Genomic DNA, 20639 nt, shown 5'->3' with positions numbered 1-20639 from the left:
TAAGTAAATGATGAGCTTTTATATTGCACCAGCTTTTCATCCCACTTATAAAGTATATGTTCCAGTACCTTCTCCCCTATTTTATCTAGTTCTATCTTAGTCCAGTCTGGTTTTGCCCTCGTCTGGTAAAAATCTGATAAATACCTTAATTGTGCAGCTCTATAATAATTTCTAAAGTTTGGTAACTTAAAACAACCCTGGTTATACCTCTCTGTTAATTTATCTAATACTACCCTCGGTTTCCCCCCCTTTCCACAAGAATTTCCTTATTATTCTCTTTAGTTCATCAAAGAATTTCTCTGTTAAGGGAATTGGTAATGATTGAAATAAGTATTGTATCCTTGTGAACACATTCATTTTAATGCAGTTCACCCTCCCCATCAACGTTAGCGGTAGTTCTTTCTAATGTTCTAAATCTTCCTGCACTTTCTTTATTAGTGGCTGATAATTTAGTTTGTACAAGTGGCTTAAATTATTGTCTAACCTTATTCCTAGGTATCGGATTGCTTGTGCTTGCCACTTAAATGGTGATTCTTTTTTAAAGTTCTGTGTAATCCGCATTACTCATTGGCATCACTTCACTTTTATTTGCGTTGATCTTGTATCCCGATATTTCTCCATATTCCTTCAATTTCTTATGTAATTCTTTTATTGATATCTATGGTTCTGTTAGGTATACTATGATGTCATCTGCAAATAAACTGATTTTATACTCCTTCTCCTTTATTTTTATCCCTTTTATTTTGTTTTCTATTCTTATCAGCTCTGCCGATGGTTCTATTGCTAAGGCGAACAATGAAGGGGATAATGGACATCCCTGCCTAGTTGATCTACTTAATTTGAATTGGTTCGATACATATCCATTTACTACTACTTTTGCCAATGGCCCATTATATAATGCTTAAATTGGTAATCCAATTTATATATTTTTCTGGCAGATTGAACTTCTGTAAATCCTTAAATAAGTAGTTCCACTCTATCCTGTCAAAGGCTTTTTCTGCGTCTAATGCAACAGCCACTGTTGGTTTCTTATTTCCTTGAGCTGCATGAATTAGATTAATAAGTTTACAGACATTATCCGCTGTTCGTCTTTTTTTAATAAATTCAGTTTGATCTTGTTTAACTATTTTTGGTACACAGTCGGCCAATCTGTTTGCTGATAATTTCATTGTTACCTTATAATCGAATTAAGTAGAGATATTGGTCTATATGATGCTGGTGTTAATGGATTCTTCCCCGTCTTTGGTATTACTGTAATTATTGCTGTCTTACATGAGTCTGGCAAGTTTTGTGTTTCTTCTACCTGGTTCATTACTTCCAGGAGAGGAGGAATTAATAACTCTTTAAATGTTTTATAAAATTCTATTGAAAATCCATCCTCTCCTGGTGTTTTATTCTTCAGCAGCATTTTTAATATATCCTGTATTTCCTCTATTTCAAATGGTTTTATCACTTTGTTTTGTTCCTCTTTTTGCAATTTTGGCAGTTAAATTTTAGCTAAAAACTCTTCTATTTTATCATCTTTCCCAATATTTTCAGTTTGGTATAATTGTTCATAAAGTTTCTTAAAGTTTTCATTAATTTCTGTTGGGTTATATGTAATTTGTTCCTCATTTTTCCTTGATGCCAATACAGTTCTTTTAGTTTGTTCTGTTTTAAGTTGCCAGGCCAATATTTTATATGTTTTTTGTCCCAATTTGTAAAACTTTTGCTTTGTTTGCATTATGTTCTTCTCCACCTTGTACATTTGTAATGTTATGTATTTTATTTTTTTGTCCGACAATTCTCTTTTTCTTTATATCGTCCCTTTTCACTAGTTCCTTTTCTATACATGCTATCTCCCTTTCCAGCTGCTCTATTTCCCGATTGTATCCCTTTTCATCTTAGTTATATAACTTATTATCTGTCCTCTAATGTAAGCTTTCATTGCATCCCATAGTATAAATTTATCTTTCACCGATTCTGAGTTTATTTCAAAATATGTTTTAATATGGCGTTCAGTAAACTCTCTAAATTCCTGCCTTTTAAGTAGCATGGAGTTTAACCTCCATCTATAGTTTCTTGGTGGGGTGTCCTCCAGTTCTATTGCTAATAACAGGGATGAATGATCTGAAAGTAGTCAAGCTTTATACTCAGTTTTCCTAACTCTTCCTTGAATATGGGCTGTCAACAAAAACATATCAATCCTTAAGTATGTTTTATGCTTACTCGAATAATATGAATATTCCTTCTCTTTTGGATGCTGTGTCCTCTATATATCCACAAGTTTCATTTCCTGCATAAATTTGGCTACTTTATTCTGTTTGCTTGTCTTTTGTCCAGTTTTATCCAACAATGGATCCAAATTAAGGTTAAAATCCCCTTCTATCAACATATTTCCTTGTGTGTCTGCAATCTTCAAAAAAATATCCTGCATAAACTTTTGATCCTCATTGTTAGGTGCATATATATTGAGCAAATTTCAAATTTCTGAGTATATCTGACACTTTATCATTACATAACTCCCTGCTGGATCTATTATTTCCTCCTCTATCTTAATTGGGATATTTTTGTTAACTAATATGGCTATACCTCTAGCTTTCCCGCTACGTGTCCTATCCAATCTCTCTTCAATTTATTATGTTCCACTTCGGTTAGATGCATTTCCTGCACAAATGCTATATCATTTTTTTCTTTTTTCAGTAAATTTAGTAGCCTCTTCCTTTTAATTTGGTTATGTATTCCATTAATGTTTATAGTCATATAGTTCAATGTGGCCATCTTGTATCTTGTTTACACCTCTTTTATGCCACCTCGCCACCTCCATTCCCCTTTTCCCCTTTTTATCTTTTAGTTTTCCCTTTTTAAACTCAATGTATGACAATACATTTAAAACATAAAATACTCTAACAATTCCCACACCCAATAACACCTTAACCCCAAATGACCCCCCTTCTCTGAGTTGCCCCCTCTTGCCGGGCAACTACAACTCCCCTTTCCATTTGGTTTGCGATCTTGCTCGCAAGTGTCAACTGATTTCGCAGTGATGGTTATTTTCTCCCCCAGCAAACACTTTTTTTTATACATTTAACAAAGCTCTCTCTTTTACCCCCCTTTCTTTCTTCCTTCCCTTCTCTTTTCCATCTTTAGTTCTTTACATATACATTATTTTTACATCTTTATATATACTTTATCGCCAGTCTTCTTTCTTGTTACATCTCTTCTTCTGTCCTGCCAACGTTCTGCAAATTCTTGTGCTTCCTCCGGATCCAAGAACAGTCTGTTTTGTTCCCCAGGTATCAAAATTTTAAGTACGGCTGGATGTCTTAACATAAATTTATAACCTTTTTTCCATAAAATCATTTTTGCTGTATTAAATTCCTTGCTGTATTAAATATTTTGTCCCTTATTTTCCAACGGCTTATTATCTTTTCTGACTTTGTTCCTTGCCTGCTCCAATATATTTTCTCTTGTCGCATATCTTAAAAATTTTACTAAGATGGACCTTGGTTTTTGACGTGTCTGCGGTTTCGGGAGCTAGTGCTCTGTGTGCCCTTTCTATTTCCATTGCTGCATGTAATTCTGTCGCTCCCAAAACCTTTGGAATCCATCCTTTTATAAATTCCTTCATTTTTGTGCCTTCATTCTCCTTCAGGCCCACTATTTTTATGTTGTTTTCCAAAATATCAATTTTGTGAGATAACAACTCTTGTGTCTCTAAGTTTTTTCTCACTTTCTTCCAATTTTTCTCTTAAATCATTTACTTCCAATTCTACAGCCGTTTCCCGCTCCTCCACATTTTCTACTCTTTTCCCTATTTCTGTCTTGACCAGTTCTAAACTTTGCATTTTGTCTTCTGCTCTTTTCATTTTTCTTTTAATCACACTAAATTTTAATGATAACCATTCTTTTAATGATCTAATTTGTTCTTCAAAAAAGGCTTATCTATAATCTGTCCATCTGTTTTACCTTCTATTTCCCTGTGAATATCTTGGTCGTCTTCTTCCTCTTCTTCTGTGTCTGTACCTGTGCTTGTGTCTTCCTCTTCTCTTCTTTGTATCTGTATCTCTTCTGTTTTTCCTGATGGATTACTTCTATGTCTTTGTCGGGCCTCCTCTTGCCGGGCCTCTTGCTGTTGGTCTTCCTTTCGTGGGCTGTCTGTCTGTCTGGCCTCTTGCTGTTGATTCTCTTGTTGTCTGTCACCCCACTATCGTTCTTCTTCATCCGGCTCCTCACTCCTTTTCTCTCTGTTTTTATCCTCCAGCTGAGTGCCCTGATGCTGGGCATCCCTCAGCTGTTCGTGTTGTACCTGCCCGCTCCTCAGCTGAGCCCCCCTCCTGCCGGTGTTCACTTTTTCCTTTGATTGCGCACTGTGCACTTTTATTTGGCTCCGAGAGCCATTTTTGGAGTCCACCAATCAGGAGATCGCGACTTCGCAGGGCACTCACCAACCTTGGAGATTGGCTGCTCTTCACCACTGCAGCTCCCTGCTCCTTCGTGCAGGTAAGGCCTTCTTCTTTCTTCTCTGGTAATTTTTCTTCTTTTTTTCCCCATTGTTCTTACTTTCTCTTTCTTGGGTGCCATCTTCTTGTTCTTCTCTGCAACTTTATCTTCTATTTCTTTTGTATCCGTTGAGCCTTGTCTTTTCCAAACTTTTTTCTGAAAAGGGCTGGTTCAACCCGACCGGCCACTACTCCATCACGCGACTCCCCCAAAATATGTCATAATTGAAGGACAAAGATTGCTGACTGATGCCTAGATAATCCCTACAATTTCCTTTCCTGAAATATTCAAGATTTTTTTCAATAAAAAAAAGAATGGTAAATAATCCCATTTCTTTAGCATCTATCTTGCTTAGTAACAAAGAATTTAAGAACCAGATACAAAAATACATCTAGCTTTGGGTCAAATGATTGACCAGGTTCTACTCTAAAATTTAAGACACTCACCATTTGCCGGATCTTTTTTTTAAATAGGTCAGTTTTTCTATCATCTGCACCGTTGGCTTGGCATATCTATTTTATTTAAGAATTCAAGATTCCTTTATTGTCATGTAATAAAACAGGTGTAATATTACACAAAACTGGCTTTCGTCTGCCATAAGGCAGACAGGTTCAGCATCAGCAGAAATTGTCAGGCACCTCTCACAGTCTGAGAAAGAGAAGCAAAAATGGAACCCCCAGGGTCATTGAATGTCTGTGGATTAGCTTCCAGCACTTCTGCAGTCACATGGACTTCAGTCCAAACCATCAGCATCCTGAGCTCCAGATCAGAACTTCTGACTTGATCAGGAAGCCTTCGGCACCCTTTCACATCCCAGTTCCCATACCTGTTACCCCTTCAGCCAGTCTCGAGCTGTCTTCAGGCTGGTGTGAGTCCTTCGACTGCAGTCACCAATAGCCCGCCACCAATGTGTTCTTTAGCTGCAGAGCCCTTTATAGGTCTGCTGCTGTGGTCACCGTCTTACAGGATTGTCTCTTCTGCTTCATCCTGTCAAATGGGGGTGTTCCCCCCATTTTCTGGTGCCCTGCGGCGGTCCTCTGCTCCCTCAGAGTCCGCAACCCCTCGAGGCTGCTTCTGAACATTGGCACCGCCAAGTTGGGCCTAAACCCAGCGGTTGCAGGATTTTAAAATAAACCACCGTCAGCACCATTAACAGGTCATTTAAACCCTGCATGAATTGGACTGCACAATAGAACCTTGTCAAGGAGTGCTGTGCCTCTGTTCCCTGCTATCCGTGGGCCTGCACCAATGGCAGAGCTGCTGTTGCAGCTAGGGTGACGAGACATCCAGTTTTAGACCAGACAGTCCGGCTTTTGAGGACTCTATCCGTCTGGCACCACCTTGAGCTGGACTTTAATTTGTCCTCCATCCCCAAATGAGGGAAGTATGATGATGGTACCCAAAGGTTCATGGTATGTAAGCCTCCTCACCCCGACAACACTCCTTGCTGAGAGAGTTTCTCACACTGACCCTGCATGTCCTCAGTTTTGGAAAGTTCGAAATGGCCACCCTAGTTGCAGCAGCTCTGGCAGCGCCACCAATATTTCCCCCCCTAAAATCTACCCCTTTACTTCCTTGTGTTTTTTAATTTAAAATCCACACTTCACTGGACTACAGCATTATCTCCATCTGATAACTTTGCTATCTCCAATGCCACAGAATGCATTATTCATCCACCATGAATGACTCCTTAATCTGTGCATCAATTCCACAATGTTGATTCTTAATTCAAGATCAATTTGATCCCATAAAAACAGAAGAGAATAGATCTAAAGGGCAAGTTATATTACTTACATAGAGATGGGCTACAAGAGGTGTTGGAATCAGACACAATTACTGCTTATAAGTGGCCTTTAGTTAAGGATGTGAATTGTCAAGGCACCAAAGGGATAAGACGACCCATGTTTGCTTTTGAATGGGCAAAAAAAATGGACATGAATGTACTAGGGGAAGGACCCACTTCTGTGTTCCACAACTATGACTTATGGAGGAACAGTGAATCCAAGGATAGTTGTTACGTAGTAGACCAGCAGCAATGGTAATAACCAAGATAATGGTATTTTCAAAACAATTAAAAAAATTATTAATTACATAACACTTCTTACTTAACTCTAACTTAACCCCACTATGTGCAAATGTATGTGTGTGTGTGTGTGTGTGTGTGTGTGTGTGTGTGTGTGTGAAAACCCAAACCATTACAGTTTAAGCTTGATTCTGAAGATGATTTTAGAGTTCAGTCTCAGAAAGCTTTTGTGTTGGAACTCAAAGTCTTTTTTGCTGTTCAAAAGCAATTATGGAGTAAGGCATCAGACTTCTCAAAACTCATGAATTTCTTGGAGAGTGGTTTTCAGAGCAATGTTTCTTCATATGAGTGATTTTTCCTCTCCAGCGTGGAGGTTTCTGAATCTGTCTCCCACTCAATGAATCTGTCCTCCTTTCAGAGAAAGTGAAATGGCTATTTTCTTCCACGATAATTTCACAAACCCACATAAGGGCTGAACAAAGTAACCATATAAAAATGGTTATGTTTCAAATGCAAGATTACTTTTGCTTTGTTAATCAAAAGTGACCATTTCTATTAATATCTTAAAGAAACAGAAGTGGTCTTCCTCCTTCAAAAGCCACTTATTCTGTGTTCTCCTTTGACCCGAGTAACATGTAACAGTATCTTTTCTGGTTACTATATATTCAATCCTATCTTCGCTATAGATTGTCAATGTATTCTGATTTCAAAAATGCCTCTGGTTCAGTAATATGTTTCTCTGAAATGTCTCACTGTATGAAACTTGACATAATTTCTGTCTTTGAAGTTCCTTCAGTTAATTCTCATCTATATGCTAAATGGATCTCTGCCCACTTAGACCCACTTCAAAAGTATGAATCTAGAGCAAAGGACTCCAAACTGTCTGTTAATCAGCCAGCAGAATGGCTGCGCATGTAAACAGATGTTTCTGAGCAAACACTTATTGTTTTGAGTTCGCAATGGAGAGCAGTCAAAAGACTTTTATGACTGTTTGCAGTTTTGAATTATCAGTCTTTTTAAGCAAACAAGCTTCCAGTAGAATAATAGAAAATTTGACCTTCAAAATGGCTTCTGTGTAAAGGTCTGAGGTGGCTGTAAATGTGTCCCTGTCCACTCAAAAACCTTTATGAAAAATATATTATTTTATAACTAAAGATTAATCATAACACAATTCTGTCACACAGTGCACATCAATCCAACTGAAAGAATATTTGGAAGGCATTTAAGCAGGTATTTGGATAAGGAATGTAGTCTTAATGCAAGAAAATAGGATGAGCACAGATCAGCATCATGGACAATACGGACAAGTTGGGATGCAAGGCCTGTTTCTTTGTGGTACAATTCAATGATTCTATGATACATGGTACTCTGTTTGGAGATATGCAGAAGGCAAGATTTTCTTTGATAACATTCTGTTTGCTTTGGATTTAGCAAGACTAACTAGCAAGCAGATCATGTGGACTACCTTTTGATTTTTTTAAATGTCATTTGTAGCCCTGGATACCTCACTACTTGCCGTGCACTGGTTGGCATGGGGCGATTTACCTCCGACAACTATTCAGATTTCTCTCTCTACATCACTAAAATGGTTAATGGCAATAGGAATAAAAAGAATGTACTGCTAATAATCTCAAAATCTTTGATAACATTTATTTTACATCCGGTACCGCACGGATGGCAGTCTCTTCAATCTGAGGCGCCTGCAAGCTCACACCAAGACACAAGAGAAACTTGTCCGTGAACTACTCTTTGCAGACGATGCCGCTTTAGTTGCCCATTCAGAGCCAGCTCTTCAGCGCTTGACGTCCTGCTTTGCGGAAACTGCCAAAATGTTTGGCCTGGAAGTCAGCCTGAAGAAAACTGAGGTCCTCCATCAGCCAGCTCCCCACCATGACTACCAGCCCCCCCACATCTCCATCGGGCACACAAAACTCAAAACGGTCAACCAGTTTACGTATCTCGGCTGCACCATTTCATCAGATGCAAGGATCGACAATGAGATAGACAACAGACTCGCCAAGGCAAATAGCGCCTTTGGAAGACTACACAAAAGAGTCTGGAAAAACAACCAACTGAAAAACCTCACAAAGATAAGCGTATACAGAGCCGTTGTCATACCCACACTCCTGTTCGGCTCCGAATCATGGGTCCTCTACCGGCACCACCTACGGCTCCTAGAACGCTTCCACCAGCGTTGTCTCCGCTCCATCCTCAACATCCATTGGAGCGCTTACACCCCTAACGTCGAAGTACTCGAGATGGCAGAAGTCGACAGCATCGAGTCCACGCTGCTGAAGATCCAGCTGCGCTGGATAGGTCACGTCTCCAGAATGGAGGACCATCGCCTTCCCAAGATCGTGTTATATGGCGAGCTCTCCACTGGCCACCGTGACAGAGGTGCACCAAAGAAAAGGTACAAGGACTGCCTAAAGAAATCTCTTGGTGCCTGCCACATTGACCACCGCCAGTGGGCTGATAACGCCTCAAACCGTGCATCTTGGCGCCTCACAGTTTGGCGGGCAGCAACCTCCTTTGAAGAAGACCGCAGAGCCCACCTCACTGACAAAAGGCAAAGGAGGAAAAACCCAACACCTAACCCCAACCAACCAATTTTCCCTTGCAACCGCTGCAATCGTGTCTGCCTGTCCCGCATCGGACTTGTCAGCCACAAACGAGCCTGCAGCTGACGTGGACTTTTTACCCCCTCCATAAATCTTCGTCCGCGAAGCCAAGCCAAAGAAGAGAAGAAGATGTTCCACGATTGAAGTTTCAATATAATTAGCCTTTCCAGCTCAATTTGCACTAAGTGATGAACTGTGTGATGCTCCTGTCTAGAGTCAAAGTGCACAAATTTCCTTTCATTTTGCCAAGTAATTTAGTCCAACACTAATCTAAGGGGAGCATTGTGTAACAGTGCACATTTTCCCCGTCACCTCATGATTTCTTTTCACATTCCAAAGATATGGACCTAGGTAGGTTAATTGGCTGCTGTAAATTGTTACCCTTGTGTCTAGGTGGGTTGGTTAAATCCAGAAGGAGCTGATGATAATGTGGGGAGAATAAAAATGGAATAATGCAAGATGAATCTAAATGTGCAGTGGCACAACAACTCCCAGGAGGCATTGAACCAGTCACGTGACGTCAGTGCGTGATGATGTCAGCACGTGTCGAGTGCGTGATTCTGGCTTTTAATAGGTTGTGCGGGTGATGCAGAGTAAATCCATTTGATTCACTCTAAAAACGCCTTGTGTAGTTATTTCATTGTGTCCGCTGTGATTCTAGTGGCCATAAATGGATGGTTGTTGTTCAGCATGGATTTAGTAGGCAAAAGAGCCTCTTTCCATGTGGTTCGTTTCGATGACTCCAGCTCATGGAGAAGACAAAACTGGATTGTAGCTGAAATATAGGGAATAGTACCATATTAGATGGCATATGGGACCCCCCCACCCCACCCCACCATGCCCACATTTTTAGCGTAAGATTTCAGGAAAAAAATATTTTAGTGTATTTATCTTCATTCACCTCGATGGAAGCTCTCCAGCCTTGCATGGCCAAGATGATGAAACCCCTTTGCACAGAAGCAACACATCCTCCTGCTTGTCGCACACTGAGATTCAAGCTGTTTCCTCCCTCCCCCACTGTACAAATGTTGATTGACAGGCTCACCGGGACCCACAGGCATGAAAGGGAGAGAAGCCAGGGCAACGGGCAGGGCCCAGGGAGCAACCGATAGATTGCTTGCTTTGAGGGGAGTGCTGGATCTCGGTGATCAGGCTCCACAGTGAGCCTTTGTTCAATGAGCACGGCTCCCTGAACAGATTAAATGAGGCACGGGTGCGAGTAAGCGAGCGACCTGTTGAGCTGAGCTCGACAGGGCATTTGCTCACTGCCGCCCGCCCCTCGTTCAATTTGCTCAGGGGCCGTGGTCATCAAACAAAGTCTGATCATCGAGGCCCAGCGCTCCCCTCAAAGCACTGTGGGAGTGAGTGTTCGAGCAGAAGGGAGGGTGCAAGAGAGTGAGCATGGGAAATGAATGGCAGTGGTGATTCTGGAAAGCAAGGACCACACGAGGGAAGGTGGTCCGCAAGAATGTGGGCCCACTTCTTGGATAGCCGCACACCTCCGCAGGCTTCTTGAAGCTGGGTGAGTAGTTTGAGCTTTTAGTATTTCAGTTCGCAAAATGGAGGCATCAAAATGTCACCTCCGTGTATAGGACCAAGAGTGATTTTAAAGGTGAATTTTTGGGGAAAGTGGGGGGGGGGGAGGGGTGGTTCTATATACTGTAAAATATGGTAGTTGGCATGCATCTCTTTGTAAATTTACTTTCTACATTACTTTCGAATCCATAATCAATATAAAATTGATTTTCAAAGAGCATAGAGCCTGAGCTGCAGAAGGTAAACCAATAAATCAGTTTTACATGATTTTTGAGAAAACAACTTTAAATAGAATGGTGATTAATTAATTAACTGAGTGGTCATTGTTTGGGATTCTATTTTAAAAAATGCCCAGAAAATTGTAAATTTCAACTGTGTAATCTTTTACACAGTTGAAACAGTGTATTAGGATTTCCATGTTGATTATGCTTAATAATTCTAATCAGTTCTAAACTCTTTATGCAGAAGATTTTCATTGTGTCCTGTATGCAACATTTTATCTAAATAATAAATGTCTATTCAATGGAACACAGACGATGATCAGCATACATAATAGGGGAAACTTTCACTTCCACCCTGACCTCAAATTCACTTGGTCCATCTCTCCCTTTACTTTCCCATTACTCTCCCTTTCCTCAGTCTCTGTGTTCTCTATTTCAGGAACCAAACTCTCAACAGACATGTTCCATAAACCCACCAACTCCCACAGCTATCTCGACTACACCTCTTCCCACCCTGTCCCCTGTAAGGATTCCATTCCTTTCTCACAATTCCTCCGGCTCCATCGCATCTGCACCCAGGATGAGGATTTCCAAGCCAGGTCGTCAGAGATGTCTTCCTTCTTCAAACAACTTGGCTTTTCCTTTACCACCATCAACTCGGCACTCACCTGCACATCCTCCATTATCCGCACAGCTGCCCCGGTCCTCTCCACCCTCACGTGCAACAAGGACACGATTTCTCTTGCCCTCACCTACAACCTCTCCACATCCAATACATCTTCCTCTGCCTTTTCCACCACCTGCTATGTGATCCCACCACTAAACACATAATCCCCTCTACTTCCCTCTCCGCCTTCTGCAAGGATTGCACCCTCTATGACTCCATCCGTACTCCTTCTCCACCAATCATCCCCTTGAGACCTACCCCTGTGACTGCAGGAGATGCTCCATTGCTCACACCTCCTCCCTCAGCACCATTTGGGGCCCCAAACAATCTTACCAAGTGTAGGAATATTTCACTTATGAATCTCCAGAGGTCATCCACTGCATCTGGTGGTCCTGCTGAGGTCTCCTCTATGACAAAGAGACTGGACACAGACAGGGAGATCACTTTGTGGAGCACTTCAGCTTTGTCCATCACAATAGCGTGGATCTCAAAGTGGCCACCCATTTCAATTCTCCACCCCATTCTCTTGTCAACATGCAGGTCCATGGTCTCACGTACTGCCAAACTGAGACTGTCAATTGGAGGAACAACACCTCATCTGCCCTCTGGGCACCCTCTCACCAGATGGCATTAATATCAACTTCTCTGGTTTTCATTAAACTCACCCCCTTCCCCTGTCGTCTCTCCTTTCCCTGGCTCCTTTCACACAGACATGATAAATTCTCATGTAGTCCCTTATCATATTCAATGATAGACCTTTTGTTAGGTCTGGATTCCTACCCCATTGTTTGAACTCAGAGTTTTTAATGCTCAAAACCCATGTTATCGTCTGCTCAAATTTAATTGAAAAAAGCTGAATTTACCTTTTATGCTGACGACCAAAAATGCGGATTGTGCAGGGAGATTCCCGAGCCAGATTCTGAAGGTGAAGGAGGCAGGGAGATTAGTGCAGTAGCACTGCCTGCACCCGTGATGTAAAACATACGCGCTGGGAAGGGAAAGAAACCTATACTCAAAATGGCATCTGAAGAGCAAGTAAGAGCACTGGTGGAGATCTATGCAAGCAGTCTTAGGACTCAGGCAGTCCTTCTGCCTCTTTTTGACCATATAGGTTCCTTAAAGTTTGTGCTCTGGGGTCGAGGGCTGATGGCGTCATCAGCCCTCCCATTTGGAGTCTCATTCAGCAGCGATCCATTTATGGAGGAGGCAGACCAAGTTGGACCAGCCAGTCCTACTTTGGACCTTTTATGGAGGTAAGTGGTGCGATTTAAAGGCAGAGGAAACCTGTCTTTACAAATCACTAATTTTCATTTTTAAAAAAAGGACCTTCTGATATATCCTGCTTCTGTCTTTTCTCATTTCTCCTTGAAGGCTCAGGCCCGTAACATCGGCAATATACCTTTGTACCCTAGATGGTGAAAAGACTGGCTGTGTTCCTCTAGCATTTCAGTGTGTTTACTAACATACCTAATGGGAACACCATGTATGCAATTTTCCCACACTATCCAACATTTTGGAGCTGACATTTGCTCAGTGTCACATCATCTGCTTCTTCACGATTGGCCTCCTTCTTCACATATTTTTAATTTTACACAACCATATACAAGGGTCAATCTGTACATTTGATTTGTGATCTATCATCGAGTCAGAGTCTTACAGCACAGACCAGGTCTTTTGGCCCAATTCATCTGTGCTACCCAAATTGACATTCTAGTTTAATCCCATTTCCCTGCATTTGGTCCATATCGTTCTGAACCTTTCTTATCTGCCCAAATGTTTTTTTGCAAATTGTGATTTTATATATATAGCTTCCTCTGGCAGCTATTCCAGATACATTCTGCCTCTCACATCCCTCCTAAATCTCCCCTCTTTTACTGAAAGCTATGTCCTCCAGATCTACTCCAGTAAAAAGACTAGGAGCATTCACTTCCCCTCTTGATTTTATAAACTTCTGTCAAGTCACCCTGAATCTCCTACACTTCAGGGAACCAACAACCTCTCCCTATAACTCAGTATGGTTAACGGAGCTAAGGCTTTTCTCTTTAGAGTGAAGAAAATTAGAGGTGACAACAGAAATCTCCAAGATTATGTGGACATCCAGCACCATTTTCCCAGGATGACAGTTGCAAATACCAAAAGGCATCAACATAACGTGAGGAGAAGGTGGTTAAGGAGAGATGTCATTGTGTGTGCGTGTGTGTGTGAGTGTGAGTTTTTTTTTAAACACAGGAAGTAGTGGGTGCCTGGAATGCCTTGGCAAGGGTGGCAGTAGAGGTTGGTACAATAGGGACATATAACTGACTCTTAAGCCCCCTTCACACTTGCATCCTACTAAATTGGCTGTTCAGTCCTGGGATAGGAATGGGGGGGGGTTTGGCTTTTCATACTTGACCACTCCTAACTGGGACACTGAACGCTTTCACACTTGCAAGGAGCCATCCCCAGAATTAGGACTGTTCTAACTTCTACCATTGAAGTCATGATGCATTGAGTGATGGTGAACCTGCCATAAATCTTGATCAATGTATTATGATCTTATATTTGAACAAAATTAATCAAGCACAGTATGAGCCCTTCAGCTCCTGTTGTTTTGCCAACCTATATAAACTTTTATAAGGGACCTTGGGAAAGTGCGAGCAATAAATAACAATAGCAGACAATTTTTAAACAGGGTAGGAAAGTTGGTAGTGATATCGCATATCATTTAAAAATATCGTGGAAAAAAAATGATGGTGGACGTGCCTCCCAGAATTCCATGTGGCAGAGAAAGGGCTGTATGCCCAGCTGCATACATGGAGCATTCATAGAGGGGTTTCTCTGCCACATGGCATTCTGGGAAGTCAGGTCCACCATTACTTTTCTCCCATCGTCTTTATAAATTGTGCGCAATAGCGCTACCAATTTTCCCACACTGTTTAAAAATTATACATTATTGCCACTTAATGCTATTTATTTCCTCTCTCTCTCTCTCTCTTTTCCCACTGTGACTTCATTTTAATCTTTTCTTCCTACACTCATGAAAAAACTTGGGTTATTTCAATCCCAGAATGCAATCACCCATTTCACACTTCCCTAATTTCAACTCCGGTGTCTGCAGACACCAGGGATTGTACTAGGGGTTGAGGCCGTCAATCCCCAACATGAGATGAGATCATCTGATGCTGGTGTTCAGTTAAAGGCCGATTGCCATTTGATTCCTGGGATCACTTGCAAGTGTGAAAGGGGCTCTAGACTGGCACATGGATGCAAGAAAAATAGAGGGTTGCATGTGTGAGATTGGGAACGTTTAGATTGTTGAGTAGTTTATATAGGTCAGTACAACATCGTGGGCTGAAGGCCCTGTACTCTGCAATACAATTCTATGTTCTAACTCACATCCTGTGGTCCCATCAACTACTGGTGGATTGAGCCTTCCTGTAGCTAAGTGACCAGAAATCCACACAGAATTCCAAGCGTGGTCTCACTAAAGCCTTGTACAGTTGTATCATGCGGTCCCAACTTTTCAGTTCAGTTCAGTTCATTTGTCATCCGATTGAAACAACATTCTCCAGTCCATGGTGCAGAACAGTGCAAAGCATGTACATAGACAAATGATACATATATGCAATAAATATGTACATATATTGAAATAAATATTATTAATATAGTAAAACCTCATCCAGAACTTTAAAAAAACTAGCAGCCTCAAGCAGCCTCCAAAAAAATTGCAGAAAATAAATAAGATAAAAAATTCGGAAGCTTAAAATCGTTATTCATCGCCATTAATTTACTAATGCGCAATCTCAAGCAACCGGAAAATTTATTTATCTGGCATTTACTAATCCCTATAGTTGCTGGATACCAGGGGTTTTACTGTAAATATTAATCACAGAGAGTTGTTTTAACAATCATTCAGCAATCTCACTGCCCCTGGGAAGAATCTGTTCCTCAGCCTGGTGGTTACGCTTCTGATACTTCTGTATCTTTTTCCTGATGGGTATTGCTGGACGATGCTTCGTGCAGGGTGGCAGGGGTCCTCCCTAATTTTGCGAGCCCTCTTTAGACAACAATCTTGATAAATCACATCTATGAGGGTGCTTGTCTCTGCCACTTTTATGGTCCTGTGGATTGACCTCCGATCCAATGCTCTACAGTAATCCATACCACACTGTGATGCAACCTGCCAGGTCCATCTCAATAGAGTTCATGTAGAAAGTTGACAGAACGGTGGCCAGTACCTTCACCTCTCTCAGCCTTCTAAGGAAGTGTAGTCACTGTTGTGCCTTCCTGACAAGTGAGGAGATGTTAAGTGTCCAGGTTTGTCACTTCTTAAGTGGACGCAGAGGCATTTGGTGTGCTCCATTCTCTCCACTATTGAGCTATTAATGTGTAGTGGAGAGTGGTCATCCCTGGTCCTCCTGAAGTCCACAATCATCTCCTTGGTCTTGTCCATGTTGAGACTCAGGTTGCTATACCAACTTTTGCACTCAATGCCCTACCTTATGAAGACAAGCATGCCGAACACATTCTTCACTACCCTGTCTACCCGAGTCACTAATTTCAGGGAACTATATGCCTGTACCCCTAGGCCATGGAGACTGTTTTACAAAAGTCTCCATGGCCTTGTCATTTACTGTGCAAGTCATACCCTGGTTCAACTTACCAATGTGCAACCCCTTTACACTGGTCAGCATTAAATTCTCTTTGACACTCATTGGCCCTTCTTTCCAACTGATCGAGATACTATTGTAAACTTAGATGTCCATCTACATTGCCATCCAAATTATTACTACAGATAAACAACACGGACTCAGCATCAACCCCTTAAGAGCTTCAAAACACCTTCTCTGCCAACCATAGTGCAGCTTTTTCCAAAAATAGGGAGCTCATTTAGTAAAATAATCACAATTCAATGTGCAGAATGGATTCATTTCATTTGCTGACTAAGTTAACTTCTGTTGACAATCTCTGTGGAAATATAATCTTAGCTAGTTTTGTGGATTTAAAAACTCGACATGGTTATACATAAGATTTTCTTTGAAAATATTGGTATAACAATGAAAAATAACAGAAAAAAATTTACAAATTATTTCACAAATACCTTGATTCTTCATCCTAAAATACTTTCATCAATGCAAAACTCTATTAGCAGTTAAAAGGGAATTGTTTATTGAAGGAGTTTGTGAATCATTTTAACTAACAAAAAAACCTGTGAAATGTTCAATGACCACAAACCTTGCTGTTTGATAGAAGGGTGCTTACAATACTACATACATAGAAAAGGGCTTACTCTAAAAGGTGTGCATTGCCTTCACTTTTTTCTTGCTTCCTGCTTCCCAAACTGAAGTTTATCCCAACAGGCAAAGCTTTGATACTATGTAAAAGGCTGAACATTGCTGAGGGATGCAATATGGGCATGATGGCACATTTAATTTCAATATATTATCTTGTAAATCAGGTAGATCTCTGATTTAAGCTGCAAAACATAATATTAACAAATGCTGCACACTTCTAAAACAAACTGTGCTGTACCATTAACCCCCCCCCCCCCCACCAAAGCAATAAAAAAGAAACAATGGATAACCTACAATCAAATCAGCACATTTATTGCTGAGTTTAATCTCTTTACAAAACATCACCAAGGCTGCTATGTTAAGTCAATCCATTTGCAATAATTGATTGGAAAATTCAGTTTCTAAATATTGGTCTGTCCTTATCATCATTCTTCACATTTTTTTGCTGAAATGATAGCCAGACTAGGAGCTGCTATGTTTCAGTTTACTAAACGGCACTGTAATGTCCTTGGAAGCCTCATGCAATGTGAATGCCAATTTGAAACCGATCAGTCACCTTTCACACCAGTGTTCAACTTCCCACGATGGGCAGAATTTTCTCGCTGCAGCCTGTCCGACTGAATATACTGTGTTCCTTACCTTGTGGGAATGAAGGTCATTTAGCATGTAGGGGATGATGCTCCAGTGGGATTTCTGTCACCACAAGGAGCCCACCTGTCAAGAAGGGAAATCCTGTTGATATTCTGATCGTATGGAGAGAGCCATGACCTACTGAGAATGGAACTTAAGAAGAACTTGAGCTATCCTCACTGAAAACCGATGACATTTGAGATTTTGATATCACAGCAAAACACTAAAATCACAGCAAGCCACATGAAATTTCACCTAGATAATCATTACCATTTCTTGAACGTGTACTTACTTCAAAAATCTTTACAATTTGACTCCAACTGAGACTTCCCGGTTAGTTCCTGATTTCTTCTGTCTTCATTTTTCTCTTTGTTGTTTCTGAAACAAAAATTTAAATATTAGCCCACATGCTGCCAAGAGGTAAGCTTTTTTGGAGAAGCAAGAAACAGAATGCTTTATAAGTTCTCCTTAAGCTTTGACACCATTATTCATCTGCTGCTTTAACTATTTTATTTCACTATGTCCTCATAAAGTACCAATTATCTGCCAAGCCTACAATTTGCTATTTGAGGGAGAAGCAAAATCCTTAATGGCAATTTGAAATTTAAACACAGGGAGTCAACTTGGTTTCCCAGTAGGGAACGAGCAGGTCAAGAATAATGGTCCCTTAAGAATAAGTGATATTCATAGTGAAGGTTAGCTGACAGAACAAAATGTGCTACCCACAGGCAGATAACAATTGTAGATCTTTAAGACATAGTAAATTAAACTGGGCTCTGTATTTTATGATAGAAAGCACTGTGGATGCAGCAGGATTTCCAGCAAATATCTGGGTGCCCTCATTAAAAAAAATCACTAGTGATGATTTCTCCTCAATATTCAAGGATCCATCTCCTCAATATACAAGGTTCCATCAGCTCACTAATATTTCTCAACCATATATTGCCAGATGCAATATCACTGAGTCATAAAAGCACAGAGACAGTCCGTAAAGTCCATCAAGCCCATAAATACCATCAAGCACATATCTATATTGACTGTTATCCAGCACTCGCTAGACCTTTGCAATTCAAGTATGTTGTGATAGGAACTGTCTCCACATCAGATAGAGCATTCCAGATTCCACCACATCCTAGATGAAAAGTTGTTCCTCAGATCCCCTCTAAACTTCTTAGCCATTACCTAAACCTCCAGTTTTAGAGAAGTCTCTGGAGAAATGTTTTCTGCCATTGACCTTATCTATTCCTTTCTTATTTTGTAAATCTGTTAGATTTCCCCTCAACTCCAAAGAAAACAAATCCATCCAGTCTACAAACAATTCTTATATGTAACCAGGGACGATGATACACTGATCGACCAGGCCATTACCTTTCTCAGCATCTCCACCATGTCTAGCCTACTGCTGGATTAGCAATGTAATCTTCCGTGTATCCGGTTCGCTATCAATTCCAAAAGTTTGCAGGTACAGCATAAAGGTTGTTTGAACAGCCTCCACTCATGGTCGACATTTCCAGTTCATTTTACAGCATTAGGACTTTGAAACTCTCCATATTTTATCTGCTGATATTAACTGTTACTCACTATGCACACTGTTTGTTTCTTTTTTTTTCTTTAACTTCTGTGCACAGCAGAACTTGGCTGTTTCTTCCACTCCTGGTACCATGCGATGTTTCTTTTATTACAATAAAGAAACTTGGGTTCTTTTTAAAACAACTAGTTTTATTAACTAAACAAACAGCACAAAAGACAGTACATACACATGCCAGACCTCATGTGGGGGCATCCATCTTGAATCTACCCAAGATGCAACAACATTCACCAGATTCCATCTCCAAACCAAATGACAGATTGACAGAATTCACATTCTCTTCAATCCCAGTCACAAATTCTGTTATTTAGTCACAAATTCTGTTATTTAGTCACTGGTCCCAGATCTCCTTCTGCTTGCAAGTGAACCAGACCGTTTGCAACCTTGGTGTCATACTTAAATTTAGAGTTGTGTGATCCCGAAGAACTTAAAAGATTTATTTCCCCACAGTGTGACATCCCCTAACTGCTTTCCTGCCTTAACTTATCTGCAACTTGAGAGCCTGAATACCACTCTTTCTAAAAAAAACCTTTAGACCACACATTTCAAAAATGTATTAGAGGTGGCCCGCCCTGCAGTGAGAGCCGATGCTGTTTTTTGGTAATGTCACCCCCACCATCCTCCCCCTTCATTGCACATCCTTCCCCATTGTAACACGAGAAATTGTAACGTGAGAAGTCTGTTGATGTCATCAGCCGGCAAGCCGGTTGGAAGGCTCCCCGCACAACCAGTCACTTCTCCCACCTGTCGAGCGGTGCGGCGGATGGGCGAGCGCCTGTGATTTCCCGTCAGCGCGACGGGCATGGCAGCTGCGCACGGCCCCCGGGCAGCTTGACTGGCACCGGACGGCCCTTCCACAGCGCGAGCGCACTTCTCCTGCTCGCCACGGCCTTCAGCGCTTGCACCCGCACGGACCCCAGGGACGGCTGGTTCGGCCCTGCACGTGAAGAGAGAGATGGTGGCTGTCCGCAAAGGCTGATCGGCAGTGCGCTGGGCCTGAGTGGGTGGGTAAGCAGGGGTGGGCAGAGGGTGTAGGTGAGGAGTAATGGGCAGGGGAAGTTATGGTGGTGCGAGGGGCAGTTAGAGGGAGGGATGAGTAGGAGGGGTAGATAGGGAAGAGGTAAAAGGGGAGGGGCAGGGCGAGTAGGGGAGGGGTGATTAGAGGGTGAGAGATGGGTAGAGGGAGGAACAGGTTGAGGGGAGAGGCAGTAGAGGGGCGTGTATAGGATGGGGTGGGTAGAGGCAGAGCGAGTGGAGTGAGGGGTGAGTAGAGGTTGGGTAAAGGACTGGTCAGGTAGAGGGATGGTGGGTCGAGGGTGAATAGAGGCCTAGAGCCTGAGGAGTGAGCAGGAAATGCTGAGTCCTGATGCAGGCCAAAATGGACACAGCCTGTGAATGCTGACTACATCTCCACAGGGACCAAATAGGTTTCCCTCAGGTCAAGCAAAGGGTGAACTTGAGCTACCTACTCCTGCCCTGTAACATTATCCTCCTAAAGTTATATCCTAAAGTTTAACATTACATATGTTGAAAGAAGAGAAAACATGCAGATGTTGTTGAAAATTTTCAATAAATATTTAGTTCGGCCCTCGACTTGG

General features: G+C 41.5%; 1 protein-coding gene across 1 annotated transcript in view; it reads right to left on the bottom strand.

The window, feature by feature from the left end:
* csrnp3 (cysteine-serine-rich nuclear protein 3) overlaps positions 1–20639 on the bottom strand; it is a 96899-nt gene that overhangs the window by 64830 nt on the left and 11430 nt on the right. Inside the window, exon 2 of the mRNA XM_069935328.1 lies at positions 17746–17831. The gene's annotated coding sequence lies outside the window, so the exon portion shown is untranslated. The remainder of the gene's footprint in view (positions 1–17745; positions 17832–20639) is intronic.

This window comes from Narcine bancroftii, chromosome 4, assembly GCF_036971445.1.
Source record: "Narcine bancroftii isolate sNarBan1 chromosome 4, sNarBan1.hap1, whole genome shotgun sequence".
In the NCBI taxonomy this organism is placed as follows: Eukaryota; Metazoa; Chordata; class Chondrichthyes; order Torpediniformes; family Narcinidae; genus Narcine; species Narcine bancroftii.
Note: the sequence above shows the minus strand (reverse complement) of the source record. Positions and strands in the feature narration are given on the sequence as shown.